Source organism: Sciurus vulgaris (genome assembly GCF_902686455.1).
Source record: "Sciurus vulgaris genome assembly, chromosome: 3".
Classification (NCBI taxonomy): Eukaryota; Metazoa; Chordata; class Mammalia; order Rodentia; family Sciuridae; genus Sciurus; species Sciurus vulgaris.
The window spans coordinates 78,077,929-78,096,020 of record NC_136463.1 but is presented as its reverse complement, the minus strand read 5'-3'; positions in this window follow the sequence as shown (position 1 = coordinate 78,096,020).

Here is an 18,092-nt window from a genome sequence, read left to right as displayed (position 1 = left end):
TCATTCCCATAAATTTCCTAATACCTGCCCTCTTCAATGTGTTCCCATGACTCCTTGCCCATTCAGTTCCTTTCTAAACTTGTGAGATGACCTGCTTATCTTGTTTTGGATCCATACTGCACACTTACATCAGAATGTTAGTTCCAAAGTCCATCTTCTATTCTATTCTTCTTAAGTCTTCTCTAGATCTCAATATTTGAACATGGTCATAGTTTAGATTCTTAGAATTCCTCTATGATTACTTCATGTAAGAGAGAAATCAAACAAAAGGTAGATAATTCCCAACCTGGTGGGCGAATTTGCCCAAAGGAACTCTCAAATGTACTCCCAATGGCAACTTTTCATAAGTTAGAGGTTTCGTAGAGAAACTCAGAGTTCTGGCTTCTCTTTTGAAGTAATGAAAATATTTCTGACACAGGATCCAAATTCCCAGAGGTCTCAATTCAGTCAGGGCTTAGAACTGGCTTTCCATTTAGAGGGGCTGTGACCCTCCAGTTCACATGGTTTGGACCAGGAACACACATCTGACTTCACCCTTCCCCTATGTTTGCCCTGAAGAATAGAAGCTTGTGATCACTTTTTCAAAAGTACTCCTTCATCGTCAAGCACTCCTGTCACGCCTGGCTACTGCCTTCTCTTCATTAAAGTGTTTTTAAATGACAAAATACAGCACACCTATGTACTAAATAACATACACACACACATATGCAGACCGAAATCATACATGCACTTTGTAAAGAATGAGAAGGCTGAAACTATACATGCCCACCTACCTGAACAACAAGAATTTCACCCCACTTCTAAAAGTTTAGTGTGCACCTTTGAATTGAACTTCCCCTGCCTGTTCTTAACCCATGTTAGACTTGGTGTTAACTATCCTCCATGATATTATTTAGATTTGCCCCTATTGAATAAAACCACTATACTATATATATATATGTATATATATATATACATATATATATGTATATATATATACACATATATATTTATGTGTGTATAAACATAAATAAATAAATAAATATACAAATGAAAATATATAAATAAATAATATATATAAATAAATATATATATAACTAAAATTACTATATATGTGTGTGTGTGTATATATATATATATAATTATACTATTCCATTTTTCTTATTCCGAGTTATGTTTCTGTGATTTATCTATATTTGCATGTGTAGTTTAGTCAATTCTTTTTCACTGCTATATAAAATCATGGGTTTGAATTATTTCTGTATTCTAAGGTTAAGGAAACTTTGGATAATCTTTAATGTTTTAAAAATTTGTGAACAATTATTCTATTGATACATCTAAACATATCTTCTTATGTACAAATGCAAGATTTTCTCTAGGAAATGCTAAAGTAGTGAAATTCAGGTCACGTGCCTATGCATATTCATTTGACAAAGCAATACCAAATTATTTTTATGATCAAATTTGATTTGTTTTTATTTTATTTATTTTTCCTTCAATACTAGGGATTGAAGCCAGGGCCTTATGCATGCTAGGCAAGCATTCTGTCACCAAGCTACATCCCCAGACCATACAAAATTTAATTTTAATCCATGGAAATCCTGATGCCTGCATTTCCAGGACTTTCTGGAAAAATGTCCAGCTTCTGTTGGCAACTAAATCCATTTTGCACAACTTCAGTCTCCTATGCCTAAATTTAGGAGTCAGTTTCACTTTTGATATGATTTGGATATGTGGTATCCCCCCAAGACTTGTGTGAGACAGTGCAAGAAAATTTAGAAGTGAAATGATTGTGTTATAAGAATCTTAAACTAATCAGTGCATTAATTCACTTGAATGGATTAACTGGGTGGTAACTATAGGCATGTAGTGCGTGGCTGAGGAATGTAGTCACTGGGAGTATGCCATTGAGGTTTATAGTTTGTCCCTGTTAAGCAGAGTCTTTCTGCTCCCTTGTCATGTCCTGAGGAGCCTTCCTCCTCCACACTTTTCTACCATGATATCCTGCCTTAACTCAGGCCCAGAGCAATAGAGTTGGTCGTCTGTGAACTGAGACTTCAGGAACCATGAGCCCCAAATAAACTGTTCCTCTTCTAAAATTGTACTTGTCAGGTATTTTAGTCCCAGAGATTAAAAAGTTAACTGGAACACTTTTATTGTTTTCAGGATAAATATCCCCATTATTGTGTGTCTCAAGAATCTAGTTCCCATGCAAAAATCATTCCTTCCGATTCACTAATCCAGGCCAGATCCTTATAACATACTCCCAGTGTTTCTGACTTTGGCTTTTCCCATTCCTGTTTGGGTCCTGGGTATGAGATTGATGACTGCTGATATCTTACCAGCACCTTCAGTATGGGCTGCCATAAACCCAAGTTGTTGCATGTCAGGAAGAACAACTTTCACTTGTCTCTTTGCTTGTTTGCTTATGTTTCTGATCATCCCTGTAAAATTCTCTTAACTCATATGAATCTAGTTATTTCTCAGTAGTGTCATATAGGTTTGTTTTTTAGGAAACAAGACTAAGACTAATCTTTAGAGTCTCTAGTCACAAATTCACCAAAATTGAATGCTGTCTAGTGAAGACTCTTATATATATATACTGATGAGTAAGATTGTATGATAATTTTATCTTTTTTACACTACCCTTTTCTGGTCCTGATATCAAGATTATTTTATCTAATATAATAAGTTTGGCAGACAAAAAAAAGATAGGTAGGACCAGAATCATGTTTCTTGAATATTTATCAAAGATTTTAACTGCTGATGACTATATAGTATTGATTACATATCTTTGATGCTTATATAATCATTTAGAATTTTTTGCTTTTTCTGAATCAAATTTATGCTTTTTTACCTAATAATTTGTCTTTGTCACCTAAGATTTTAGTATTGGCGTAAACATCCACATTCTGAATATCTACTTAGTGAGCATTCTCTCTGAGTTGGAGGTTCTTGGACCCACATGGGTGAATACAACTCTCTAATATTCCTTAATTCATTACACAAACACTGTAAGAGTTACCAGTCCACAGAAATTCCCTCAGTTTAACTCAAGTAAACCTGAAGACATGTGTCAGTATGCAATCTCTGCTCTACACATAAGCTTTTAGTTTCATAATTTCCTATATTTTATTAACAGAAAGGACTTACAACCCTTTAAGTATTGTGGATTTCCTGAATTGTGAATCTTTGCCCAACTGTTTGACCATAATTCATCTTTCTCATTCAAATTTTGTATGTTTATTGAACATTGACATTTCCTGGAACTTGAGCAGCTTATTGATGAGAGAACATTCTCTAACCACAGGTATTATATTTACTCTTTATTTGCCCACTTTGATAATATCTGCATGAATACCAGAAGTTTTGCAGTATATCAGTTAGTTCAATTCATTTATATTTGTTATAATTACTTATCATGGTAACTATGGATTTCTAAAAGTGGAACAATGACAGAGATGGTTTATTTTGAATTTACTTATTGCTTGCTATTCATTGACTGTTTTAATCAGCATTGTATCAGGGAAAAAAATTTAGACTATCAGACAGAACTAAGTTTAAATTTGTCTTCCATTCAAAAGAAGGCCAAAGCTTCATGTGTTTTTCTGATATATTATGAAACATTAATTTTGAAATTACTCTAAGTAGGATCCTGATCTTTCAAAATGTACTACTATTTATGTGATGAATACAAAAGGAAAACCTTAATAAATGTTTGCTGTTATTTCCATCAGCCTCTCTTCTCCTGCTCCCTGCTTCCTTGATTTAACATCTTCACTGGTTCTTTGAGAATCTTACATTCTTTAGTGACCACTAGAGAAAAGGGAAATTAGAGACTATATTGAAAAGGACTGAGGTGCAAGAGATGCCTGAAAATAGAAAAGAGCTCATAGACCAATCATTCAGACTGAAAATGCGTGTTCAGTTCAATTTGAAAGACACAATTATATTATTTAATAGATTAAAATTTTGTGCTCCTGGCTTTTACAAAAAACTCATATTACCAAATTTGGTGATTTACCATTTCTTAAAAATGTTCATTTAAAGACTGGGATACTAATTAGGATAAGTTATACTGCATTATGTATAATATGTGAAAATACATCTACTGTCATGTACATCTAAATAGAACAAATTTTTAGACATGAAAAAAATGTTTATTAGAAAGAAAATTGAATTTGATGTCTCAGTATTAGATTATTTTATAAAAGTGAAACTATATATTTTTAGAAATTATCTGTGAAATTGTCTTTTCAACATTACATGCTTTGGAGAAAAACAAATCCATTTGTTTTTATCCAAATTAAATAATCTTGAAGTCATATGAGTCTAGACTCTTCAGATTGGTTCTAAACTTGTGATAAATAAGGACAAAAGGAAGATTCAGGAAATGTTCTGATAATATCTCCAGTTAACTTAGTATTTTAAATGAATTATCTACAGATTCATAGATAATGAGTCCTATTCTTCCTCTATTAGTCCTCTCTCCTTCCTCCACATATCTTCAGAAGTACAGATTTCTTTCAGCTGTAGCTCAACAAAGGAGCTTCTATTCCTCCTCTGATTACTTAGATAATGGCATAAATTAATCCAGAAACATGATCCACCATTGTTCAAAAATTTTTTTAAAAAGAGTCAGACAAACTCATATAAAAAATTCAAGAGAAAATACGTAATATTGGGCTGAATTTTCATTTACACATCAAACCCTATTGATTCAATGTTGTTCAAGAAGTGTGTTGCTCATCTTTCTGTTAATGCCAAGTGTAAATCCCACTGGTACAGCCAGCTCTAGTGATATGCTTAGCTCAGTTTCTTGTGAATTTTAGATGGGGGTTCAGGAAATTGAGCTGGTGGTCATAATATTCATATATTTAGAAGCTATTACATGAAAAAATTATAATTAGCATTTTTAAGCACTTTAGTTTTCTTCCTAAGTCATACAAAGTACAGACACTACTATAGAATTGAAGAAATTCATATTTATAGAAGTTAATTAATTTATGAAATAGAAAATAACAGTAATTGGTAGAATTAATTTACCTCCAGTCCTTGATTTGTTCATGGTTCATATCATTCCTACCCTTAATACCTACTTTGGTCTCTTCCACATTTTAAAAATGCCTAATAATCACACAGTAGGAGTTCTAAAAGAAATTGTGTGTGTGTGTATGTGTGTGTGTGTGTGTGTGTGTGTGTGTGTGTGTGCATGTGGGGGAGAGGGAGAGAGAGAGAGAGAAAGAGAGAGAACAGGAAGATAGAGGGGTAGGTAGAAGCTACATCATGCAGGGCTTATAAGCCATTATAAATATTTGGAAGTTTTCCTAAAAGTGTTATATAAGGGACTGTAACATTTCCATTTCAAAACCACCCCTGGCTCCAGGATGGAAGAACAACTGATGTTTAAGAGAACAATTGGATAGAAATTGCCCATTACTGAGGTTGGTCATTTTCCAAACTAGAAGTATACTTCAGCAAAGATGCACTGTTGTTACAGCAGTGCTGCAAATTTTTATTGGTTCTTTTTAGATATACATGAAAGTAGAATTTATTTTGACATAATTATAAAAGCATGGACTATATCTTGCTCTAATTCAGTCCCAGGTACTGCCCTTTCTCCTCGCCTCTCCTGGCTCCTACTCCTTTCCCTACACTCTAATGATTTTTCTGCCATTTACCCATTTTTTTTAAATTAATTTCTTGTGGATGTACATGATGGTGAGATTCCCTAAGGTACATTCATATATATTCACAGGAAAGTTATGTCAAATTCATTCCACTGTCTTTCCTTATCCCATCCCTCCTCCCTTCCGTGCATTCCCCTTTGTCTAGTCCACTGAACTTCTGTTCTTTTTCTTTTATTATTTTTTTAAACCACTCCTACCTTATTGTGGATTATGCTTCCACATACCATTAGAAAAATCTGACCGTAGGCTTTTTGGGACTGGCTTATTTCACTTAGCATGATAGTCTCCAGATTCATCCACTTACCAGCAAAAGTCATAGTCATTCTTCTTTATGGCTGAGTAGTAGTGCTTCAGTTATAACACAAGGGTTTGCTGTATGCATAGCAATCTTTTCTTTACAGATTCAATATCTAAAGGATAAACTTGTTTAGCTTCATTTTATTCATTGTACTTTTAAATGCCCCTTCAAGAAAATGCAGTAATTTTTGTCCATCACTATTTTAATATAGAGCACCTCTGAAAGGATTTCTGTTTCAGAAAAATTCATCACTCATGTTTTTCACTTGTAAAAACCAGCAATGTAGCAGTCCTCCTCATATCCATTAGGAGCGTATTTCAAGTGTGTGTGTGTGTGTGTGTGTGTGTGTGTGTGAGAGAGAGAGAGAGAGAGAGAGAGAGAGAGAGAGAGAGAGCAGGAAGATAGAGGGGTAGGTAGATGCTGGATGCAGGAAAGCTTAGATAGCAGTTTACTATATATGTAGTATGTTTTTTCCTCTACAAATAAGCTACGATAAAATTCAATTTATAAGTTAGGCATGCTAATATATTAACAACAATGGCTAGCAATAAAGTAAAACAATTATAACAAAATACTATAACAAAAGTTATTTACAATTGATGAATTATTTCTGGAACATTCCACTTAATATTTTTGGACTGCAATTCATCATGGGAACTGAAAATGGAAAGTGAATTCACAGATAAATGATACTACGGTGGCTAAAAAGTTTAATTGCCCCTATGTGACTAACTCTAAGTTTTCCAGGAGAGATGCTGCATGGAAGGGATGAGATTCACCCAGGTCCAAAATTTAGCTGACTTAGCTCTTCTTTCTTCTCCATCCACATGGCAATGTTGCCTAATAAAACATGACCTAAAATGTTCTTTGCCTTCATGTAACATATTTGGGTGATCAAGAGACAGTTCAGAAAATATTTTTATTCTAAATTGTAAGCAATGTTTAAAGCATTCCAGATATTTACCTTAATGAACTGAAAGCAAAATGACCATGATAAAGGGGAAAAGAACAGTATGAAGGCATGATACTGAGATCATGGGTCTTGGGTGTAGGGCTGAGGGCATTTTTGAAGACTAGGTTCCATATGTTAACTGTGTATGTGGTAGGAGACACCCATTTATATCCTCAAATTTCTAGGTATCATGTAATTTACGTATGACTTGTTTTATTCCATTAAGACCATACTGCAGTTCTATCAGTGAAGTTCAACTATGTGCATATGCTTGACCCAAAACTCTACTATCTGTAATCATTTTCAAGCTTAAAATTTTTAATTGAGTGAGGGTACAGAAAATGGACATTCACCTGCCAGGACAGCTGAATAAAATCTGGGATGGATGGACATATGGATTTTGCTGTCCCTTTGCTCATATAACCTTATGTGATTATAAACATTGTTAAGACTGAAAACTGTGTGTCACATTACAGTTTAGATTCAGTTTCCTATGATACCTAGATAGTATCAGACATATTTATAATCACAGCACATCGTAACTGAATGGGTGAATGGATAAATAAGTATTTACTTCCTTTTATAAAAACAACCTAAAGTAATAGATTGACACATGAAAAATGATTTTTATGTTGGGGAAGATGTGGGGGGAAAGTACACTCATACATGGCTATAGGGACTACAAATTGATACAACAGCAATGGAAAGCAGTATGGAGATTCCTCAGAAAACTTGAAATGGAATAACCATTTGACCTAGCTATCCCACTCTTCAGTTTATACTCAAAGGACTTAAAATCAGCATACTCCAGTGATGCAGTCACATCAATGTTTATAGCAGCTCAATTCACAATAGGCAAACTATGGAAGCAAACTAGATATCCCTCGACAGATGTATGGATGAAGAAAAGTGGTATACATACACAATGGAATATTACTCAGCCATAAAAACAAATGAAATTATGGCACTTGCAAGTAAATGGATGGAGATGGAGAATACCAAGCTAAACAAAATAAACCAATCCCAAAAAACTAAGGCCAAGTATTTTCTCTGATATGTGGATACTAATTCACAATAAGGGCGTGGGGGCTAGGGAAGAATAGAGGTATTTTTGGTTAGGCAGAGGGTCATGAAGGGAGGGGAGGGTGTATGGGGTAGGAAGTATAGCAGAGTGAATCGGACATTATTACCCTATGTGCATATATGATTATACGATCGGTGTGATTCTACATCATGTACAAAACAAATGAGAAGTTCTACTCCATTTATGTATGATGTGTCAAAATGCATTCTACTGTCACGTATAATTAATTAAAACATATAAAAAAGAAAAAAGTACTTGACTATAAACATACTTTGCAATTAAAAGAAAAAAAGAAAAATGATTTTTAAGTTTGGTACAGAGAAAATTGAGAGTCCAATGCTCAAAACACATTTATTAGTCACATAAATGATAGGTTGTCTATTATGGTTAAGAAAATATTAAGTGACCTTTCACCTCCTTTTAAAATCCAGTTTCTTTTTTTGTTTTCAGTGTTGTTCATTGGTGCTAACTACACAGAACATGTAAAAAGCTAGAAAAATAAATCAAACCATCATTTTACAAAGTGCCAAATATATTTGGTTGTTGACTTACTTCACAAAATTGAGTAGTTTAAGAGTTGTGATTTTGTTTTTTTAAAGGGCCAGATAGTAATATTTTAGACTGGGTCATATTGTCTCTGTTACAATTACTCAACTCTCCTGATACTCTGTGAACACAGCTGTACATAATATGCAAATGAATGAGTGTGGCTGTGTTCTGATAAAACTTTATTTACAAAAACACCTCACTTTCCTACAGGCCATAGGTTGATGACCTCTGATCTAGATTAATTTTAACAAAGTATTTCCATATAATGTTTAATTTGTGCATGTTGTGTGTTGTGAAAAAAAAAAAAAAAAAAAAAAAAAAAACACAAGCACACTTTTTAGGTCTAAAAGCAGATTTAAAAAATGTTATCTACACCAGATGAAATGTCAGTCCAAGAAAGTCAATGCTACAATTTCAATCCTGGCAGGATGTTGATAAAGGATCTTGCTTAACAAAGGTACATATTGGAAAAGTCAGAATACTTGCAGCCACTCATAATCAAGTTAAGAAAAATGCTTTCACAAGAAGTCCACTAATAAAAGTTGAAAGTACAATTTACCAAAATGTCTTGAAATGGGATATAGTCAAAGAGAAATCAAAAAGGTACAGGTCACAGTGAAATGAGATGGATTTTGAGGTATCCTCATGCCCAGCTCTCAAATGTCCATCCGGGTTCTTTATCTGTGGGTATGAATATGTACAAGTTTTGGGAAGACAGATGCAAGAAATATAAGTAAATTTACTTTAGAAGGAGGATTTATATTTTCTTTTTTCACCCATCTTTGCTAGTTCACTTAGAAGAGTACCCACACAAGTGTCTCAGGATACCATCTCTGCCATCAAGATGTTTGAAGTCCAGTTGGTAAGATAGGTCTATGCTATTATGAAAAAGGCAAATATATAATGTCAATTCAGATGATTCAGAATAATGTTCTATACCAGTACTTCTCACACTTTAAGGCACATACAAACCACCTGGGACTCTTGTCACAATGCAGATTATGGTTTGATATGTCTTGGATTACCTGGTCTACTGAGTCTTTATCGAGCTTCTGTGTTGATGAATCTTCATGTGTGGACCACACACGAGCAGCAATGCTCTATGTAATTTTAGAAGAAATAACTGGGGACTGTGTGGTGAAGGGTTTCTGGATGGAGAGAAAATGGAGCTCTACCAAAAACAAGTACTCAAATTCCAGTGCTTTACAACAGGCATGTGGTCTTAATATGTGCATTGGAATAAATGTAATATTGCAAGAAGTAGTCTGAGACTGAACTAAACTTGAAATGTAATTACTGAGTAATTGGACATCCAGGCCAACAGTTTGAAAAAGAAACCAAAGTAACAACAAGACTTTACTTACTCAACAGTGTAAGCAAGAGCCTGAAAGAGAGGTGCAGTTTCTTCAGTGTTCCATTTTTCCCTGTGGAGCAGATAAGGCAAGGGTCAGGTAGAAGAGCACAGATGGAGAAAGCATTTCACTGCCCCAGAGCCCCAAGCTACAGTATCCTGACTCTTTATGGACACATGGACAATGGGCATGGGGAAGGGAAAGAGCTAAGTGTGAACCAGTAAGAAGTCAAAGAGGAGTAAAGGGCCTCAGTTGAGTACCCCATGATAAGGAGGACTCTGCATGGAGGTGCCTTGGATAAGAATGCAGATATGCATGTAAGGATGGTCAGTATTGGGACTGTAGGGGCCTAAGTTCTTCCTTTTTCCTACCAGTTTTTGCTTCCTGCAGAAAGCTGTAGTGCACTATCTATCTGTGCACCAAGCCTGGACTGAGTGGTGAGGTGGGCAGATTCTCCCTGGAGAACTTCTTGACTAGATTTCTAATCCTTTATAGTTAGGTCTAAAATATCATGCATAGGATTTTGGCCTGAAGCAGTCCTCCTCGCCCATGCCTCACCTCCAAATAGCAGCCATTACTCCTTTTCATCCATTGTTCCAGGAAGAAATCCAATGTCTCTAGATCTTCCATTTGGTCAAGAGAAGACAGGAATTTAGATGCAAATTCTCTGATTAAGAGATAACCCTTCCTATGTTTTTTTAATGATTATTCTTACTGAACCCAAAACATTGTTGTTATTCTAATCTAGCTGGAAAGCTGCTGATTTGCAACTTCTGCTTGAAAGAATGGTAGAATTTGGATGGAAGGTAGGAACATGGAGTAAAGAGAAAACATCGGCAGTCTTTGGACTGAGCTCTGTGCAGCAGGAGATGAGGCCAATTGCCTTTTACTTATCTTCGAATTAATTCTATATTATAAGGACCCTGGACCTTCTCAAAGCAACTGTTTTTAAGACCGAGGTAGGAGATTTGTCCTCAGGCAAACAATCGCTGGGCTGTTTCTTGTTAAAATGTCACAGTTCTCAGAGTTATAGTTCATCACACTGGAGCACCCTATGAAACGATTGTCCACAACATGAACTCTGAGATCCAAAGTAAAAATGTTTTCCTCTGACATAATAAACATCTCCTTGTGGAGCTGAAGATTAAAGGGAGACATTTATTTTACTGGGCTATTGACTCTACTATGGGGTACCTGAAATTCCCAGGGTGGCTCACAAAGGAATGACAGTGATATGTTTGTGTGTCTTTAAATATGTAGCATTGTGAGTGCCAGGCTGCAAAGATAAATCTTTCTGAGGAATAATAGAGGACTTTCTGCTCTGGAAATGAATGGACCTCTGGCTGGCTATTTCCCAGGCTCCAGATATAAGCAGTTTTTGTCCACCCATTCCTTCCCTGCAAATACAGACGTGCCAGACCCTCTGCTCTAATGCTGTTCATCTGTCTCTCGGTTAGAAAAGCCATTTCACCACCAATCTCAGGCATTCAACCCTGTATTCAGCAGTCTCTACATCAGTCTTCAAATTTTTTTCTGTCTCCAATGTCTCCCAATTCAAAGGATTTGTGCCTGTTACCTAAAACCATCTTTTCAAAAGTTTTATATCTTATTTCCCCTCCAATGTAATCAAAGAACTCAATTAATACAATTTAATTAGATTTTAAGCCTTTTTTAAAAAAGAAAAGAAATAGGCAGTCCCAACTCTTGATTCCATGTATTACAAGTTCCTATATCCTCAATAGAGTCTTTTAAATTTATACCCCTGGAAGACCCTGGCCCACATTGCCTTCTTTCTTTCTCTTCTCTGACCCTTATTCAGTCTTGTTATCAAATCCATAGCTTAACTCTTTCTAGAATTTTTTCTTTCTTTTCTTCAGGCCAATTAAATATTCTATTTTACTGTTCCAGAGATTTTTTTTTTTCTTAATATCTGAGGGTTTTTGCATGTGACGAAGCACTCATATAACAGTGGTTCACTTGGTGATTTGACTTGCTGCTCTGCCACTGAGACTTATTTTTAAAACAGACATGTTTCTTTCTCTTTCCCTCTCCCTTCTCTCCCTAATCTCTCCTGCTCCCTAAACTCAGGGGAAACAGGATTGCCTTTCTTCCCTATCCTAGACAGAGTTATCTGATCTTGAACACTCACCCATCACAGGAACAAAATAATTCAGACCTCGGGATGGCACCAAAAGTTCTCAGAAATTACTATCTCTCAAATTAAGCGAATTACAATTGTGGACAGAGAACACATGGCATGCAGTCTTTCAATCACCTCTTTAAAAGCTCTATTTCCCATGATGGGCAGAATGACAGCCTCTGCTACAGTACTCTTATTTCTCCTTTACTAGCAAAACAATAAAACTTCTTTTTCCTTTTTCTCAAAACCATGTCCTTATTATCATATTGGCATCGAGGACAAGATTCAAGCTTTTAGTGACAGTCACACTACATACATTTGGTTTAAATCTATTAAACAGCTAACATGCAATTATAAGTTAAGCAATTAACAATGCAATATTCGTTCACATGTTAAATAATCAAAACCTAGCACTATATAGCTCATCAACATTAATTAAATACAATAAATTTCCTTGAATTAAAAAAGATAATTATAGATATTTAATCAAAATTTTCTAGGCAAATTAATTAAAATAAAAAGCTTTACTACCTTTTAACAGACAAAAGAAACATGAATATTGAAATAATTAAAAAATCATTAATGTGCTTACATTTAAACTAATTATAACATTTTCTAACATTTAAGAATTAAATTTTTTCTTTATTATCTCTAATTTATTTCCAAGGCTGCAGTCATCTTTTCAGGCATTCATTACTATATCCTTTTAGAAGTTCAGCAACTTTTAAAATACTTAAATAAGAGTACCACCTTAGATGAGACTAGATTTAGCTTTGGGTATAAAGATGGATTAATTTTTGTTTTATTATAGGTCTTGGAAATCAGTCCAGTGTTGTTCAGAGGTGAGCCATTGATCACTTTTAATTATGTCTTATTTATTTTACCCAGTAAATATTGTCACATATTCCACATAGATTTTAGTTTTTTAAAGGTTGAAATTTTTATCATAAGTCAATTACTAGCCCATTGCCATGATGTTTGGTATGTTGTGATGTATCAATTCTGTTTATGAATTTGAAAATCACAAATTCTTACCAATAAGAGTATGTTCCCAGGACTGAGTTAGTCAGTAGCAGATGAGGATTCATATATTCTTTGACAAAATCTACTTGAGAAACTATTGGCAAATTCATTTTGGAACACACTTTTAGACCTTACTGGTATATCACCATTGATGACAATTATCTGTCACAGCCTTTTTCAAATTATTTGTGTTCTCATTGGTTTATGTTCAGTAAATTCTGTAGCTCCTACTCTTTATCATAAAGAATTGATTCACTCAATGTTTTCTATTCATTCCCTCTAATTCAAACAGATGCACACAAACACAAATACCTAAAAGGAAAAAAAAACTATATATAATATATATATATAATATACAATTTATATATATAAATTTTTATAATATACATAATCACCCTTTTAATGGTTATTAATCACATATTTATGTATTTATAATATTTAATCACTTTTATATGATTATCTTTTTGTATATGTCATATCGGATTTACCATTTTGCATATAATTTAAATTCATATTTAATAACTATAGAACTAATATTATCATTTTAACACTAATGGTGCAGTGATTATTATGTACCATCTATTAGATTGTCCTTTTTGTTCTTAATGCTTTTCTAATATTCTTGAAGTGTTCCTGAAGTTTGACAAACACAGGATAGTCTGTGCCCATCCAAAGAATTCAAGCTGCTCTCGAGAGATTTCTGATTCTGTGAACATTATAACCCATATGAGAACTTTGTAACTATTTTAAAAAGATATTTCTTCCTGATGGATAGCACTTCTTGCTAAATTTCAGAGTTTAATGAATGGAGAAACTTTTGATCTTTTTGCAGTTCCCAAACTATACAACTGTGCACAACAATCCTGCCAATTCCTTTTCAGTAAAGACCAATATAAGAGACTTATATTTCATTCAAGCTCTTCAGTTTCATAGGAAAATCAGACAATAATGTTTCTGTAGTACTCACATAGTGTTTATAAACATGTGTTTGCTTAAATTATCTGTCTGATACTAGCTTTATGACTTTGGCAAGCTAAAAAATCATGGCCACATTTTAATTTTCTTATGTGTAAAATGGGGGTAATAATTATATCAACCTTAAGAAATTATTGGAATATTAGATGTCAACATACTTAAAACTCTTAAAGCAGTGTCTGACACACAGTAAGTGTTTTCTTTCTTTACAATTAGTACTTTCACACAGAACTAGCAAGAAAACTCCCTTTATTACTTATGTTTTCCCTGCTGTTTTCAATGTATCCTATCATGCAGATTTTCTATTTTTATGAGCGAAAGATTTTGTTATCATAACTTCCTCCTAAGATAATCATAATAACATGGGAAAAAATAAACAAATAAGCAAACCATGTTTTTATACATAAAGAGGAATAAGAGTGGCTGCTTACAGTCGTACTAGACAATTAACACACCATGAATAAAATCAGAAATTGAGAAGATAACAAAGGGGTGCAAAATTGGCCTGAAATATGTAACATTTGTTTAAATCCTGCTACCTATAAATAATGTCATTTATTAATATTACTGGATAGGTATGCATTTTATTACATTTAATTAAATATGTGCAAAGAATAGCTAATCAATATAGAGAAAGTTAGAATTTTTGAAACAAAATATTTTGAGCTACTTTAGCCCTGTGTCAGGATGCATCCCTTTGTGAACACTCAGTACTCCTCTCTCTGTTGTGGAAGACTGTTCTCATTTCTATGCCTCTTAAAGTCTCTACTACATTCTATTTGTATTTCCTAGGTGCCCAGCAACTTTGCATAGGGTATCATATTTAATTCAGAAGACAATCAATTGAACTGCATGTTTATTTCACTTTTCAAGATAGGAAAGCTTGTGACTAACAGCAGTTGAATCAAATTGGGTAACTATAAAGTTCAGGGTAATCATAAGAGTGTGATCAATTTGGCTCTTTGTTTAAATGACTAGGATGTTACCTCACATATGATATCAATATTGCCATGAAACTACCATTGTAGTTGATTTCATTAAACTTTGAGAAATATAAACAATGTTATTAATGTTACTAGTTTTAAAATATAAGAATCTAGGAAAAATCTTCTTGAGAGTGTCCTCAGTAATGAATTCTCTGATATAAAACCAAAAGCTAAATGAAACCAAACAAAAAAGAAAAAAAAAATAGGAGAATAGGAGTGCATCCCACTGAAAAGCTTCTAAACAACAAAGGAATCAATCAACAAAATGAAAAGAAAAACAAAGGAATGGGACCAAATAATTGCAAACTATGTGTCTGATAAGAGCCTAATAACCAAAATATATAAGGAGCTCAAATAACTCAAGTGAAACCCAATATCCCCAAATAAAGACAAAACAAATAAAAAATAAAACCCAATTAAAGTAGGATCGAAGGACATGAAATGACACTTCTTCAATGAAGATACACAAATGACCAACAAAAATAAGAAAAGGGGACTGAATATCACTAATCACCAAGGAAATGATGACTGAAACCCAATGAGATAATGTCTCACCTGTTGAGAAGACTACTATAAAAGAGATGATAAGTGTTGATGAAGACAAATGGAAAAGACAACCCTTGCTCCTTTTGTTCAGAATATAAATTGGTCAAACCTTACATAGAACAATACAGAGTTTTCTTAAAAAAATTGAAAGTAGGACTGCCATAAGATCCAGCAATCCTACTACTGGATATATTTTCCAAGGAATTAAAATCAAGATTTCAAGGAGATACCCTGGAATTCCCATGTCCACAGCAGCATTATTCACAATTGCTAAGAGAAGGCAGGAACCTAACTGTCTATTGACAGAGAAAGAAAATGTAGTATAGTAATCCAATTGAATATTATTAATCCTTGATAAAGAAGAAACACCTCCATCTTTAATAATGGTAATGAACTAGTAGGTCACTTTACTAAGGGAAATAAGCCAGACATAGAAGGACAAATGCTATATAATCTCACTTTTATGAGGAATTTAAAATAGTTAAACCCATACAAGCAGAGAATAAAATGATAGTTTCCATGGACTGAAGGAAAGGGATTTGGGGCGGTATTTCTCAAAATATACAAAAGGTGGAATTGATCAGTTATGCAAGATGAGTGAGTCCCAGAAATGTACTATAAATCATAAAACCTATAGTTAACAGTACTGTATTGTATACTTAAAATATGCTAAAAGTGTGGATATGATGTTAAGTGTTCTTATCACAAATATATAAAATTAAAATTAAAATAGTCTCAAAGAGAGGAAACTTGTAGTTGATGGATATGTTTGTGGCATTGATTGTGCTGATGGTTGCATGGGGATATATATATATATATATATATATATATATATATATGTACACACACATATATTTACTCACAAACTCATCAGTTCGTATGCACTAAAAATATACAGCTTTCTGAATGTAAATCACTCTTCAACATAGTGTTTTAGAAAATATTTACAGAACTAAATTGAATAAAAGTGATCTTCTTAATACTTTTCTCTGCAACTTAATTTCTGTAGTTTGAGTAAGTTGTGGCAGATACTAGGAATGATTTTTCTAATCAATTGTTGGATGCATTCTTGATTCAACTCATAATATTAGAAGCTTTTTGAAGAAAGAAACTGACTCACACTTTCCTCGACTTATTTTATATCAGAACCCATCAGATATTACATTTATCCTAACTGCAGCAGACATCCCATACGAAGGTTCTTCCTATCAAAGTGTGTGTAAGATGTAAGAAAAACATTTTTTATAGATGAATAATATAAAATCAGGTCTTTGATTTGTGTTATTGTAGAGGACCCACGGACACACATATTAAATCATATATCTAGCTCTATAATTGTGTCTGTCACATTGGAAGTGCTCAATAAATATTTGTTGAATACTTTAAAAAAATAATACAGAACTCACCATGGAGAATTAAGGTACATAATTTCTTGATCTTTCAGTGCCTTTATTTCCACTATGACAAAATGAAAAGGATAGTGTTGCTTTATAGAGTGTTAGACTAAAAAATGAAGACATGCCAAGTTCCTTTCAAATGGAAGAGAAACTGTTTAGGGTTAGTGGCTGTTATTGCTATTACAGTTATGTATTTATAAGCTCTTCCTCATTTAGATGAATCTGGGCAACCCAGGAGAGAACAATTCCTTAAAACTTTTTGCATAAAATAAACTCAAATCCCCTTCTGACAATTTTGGTCTGAGCTGCTGCACTTGCATGTGTTGTTTTGGGTTCAGTCTTCTGCACACCATGTTTTCTAGCTTCTGGGGAAATAAACTTCATCCCTGTGATTTTGTACAGTTTTTTTTTTTTTTTTTTTTTTTTTTTTTAAGATGACAATCACCTTGCACTTCTTTCTCTACAAGTTTTTACACCATTCTTCTGGAAACCAATTGTCCTCTTTCTTGAAAATTTATTAACCACATATGCTTCACTGTAGGTATTAGTTAGGTTGGCTCACCTTCAGTTAAAAAGCAGTTCCCCTAAAGGTTGTGAATTCATTATGAACGAAGCTTCTTCTCAAAATGAGTTTCTTCATCTGTTGAGTAAATTCCTAAATCTCCAAGTACATATGCTTTCATTTGTCAGTTGCATATGATTTTTCAAATGCAAGTATATGTGAAGGAGAATAAACACACATAATGTAATTCCCTAACTTATGTCTTCCCACATACAAATAGATATTCTGCTTACTCCTTTGTGTCAAGGCTTTAGGAAATAATGTAAAGATAATGTTTATAACTTATATGAATGCAAATCCTAAGTCTTCTTTATGACAGAACCAAAAAAAATATTGACAAATGTCACAGTAATACTTTCTGTCAGATTGCTTTGCGGAGTGGAACAAAGAAAGAAATGATTAACTCTGTTAATGGTCAATAGCATGAAAAGAGTTATCAGAGCACCTGATGCATGTATGGAGGATTGACAGATGAGAACTGTACCAACTAGTCAAGATAGGATATTTCATGCAGATTAAATGGCCAATGTAGAGCCCAGAGGCATGAAAAGCCAAAAAT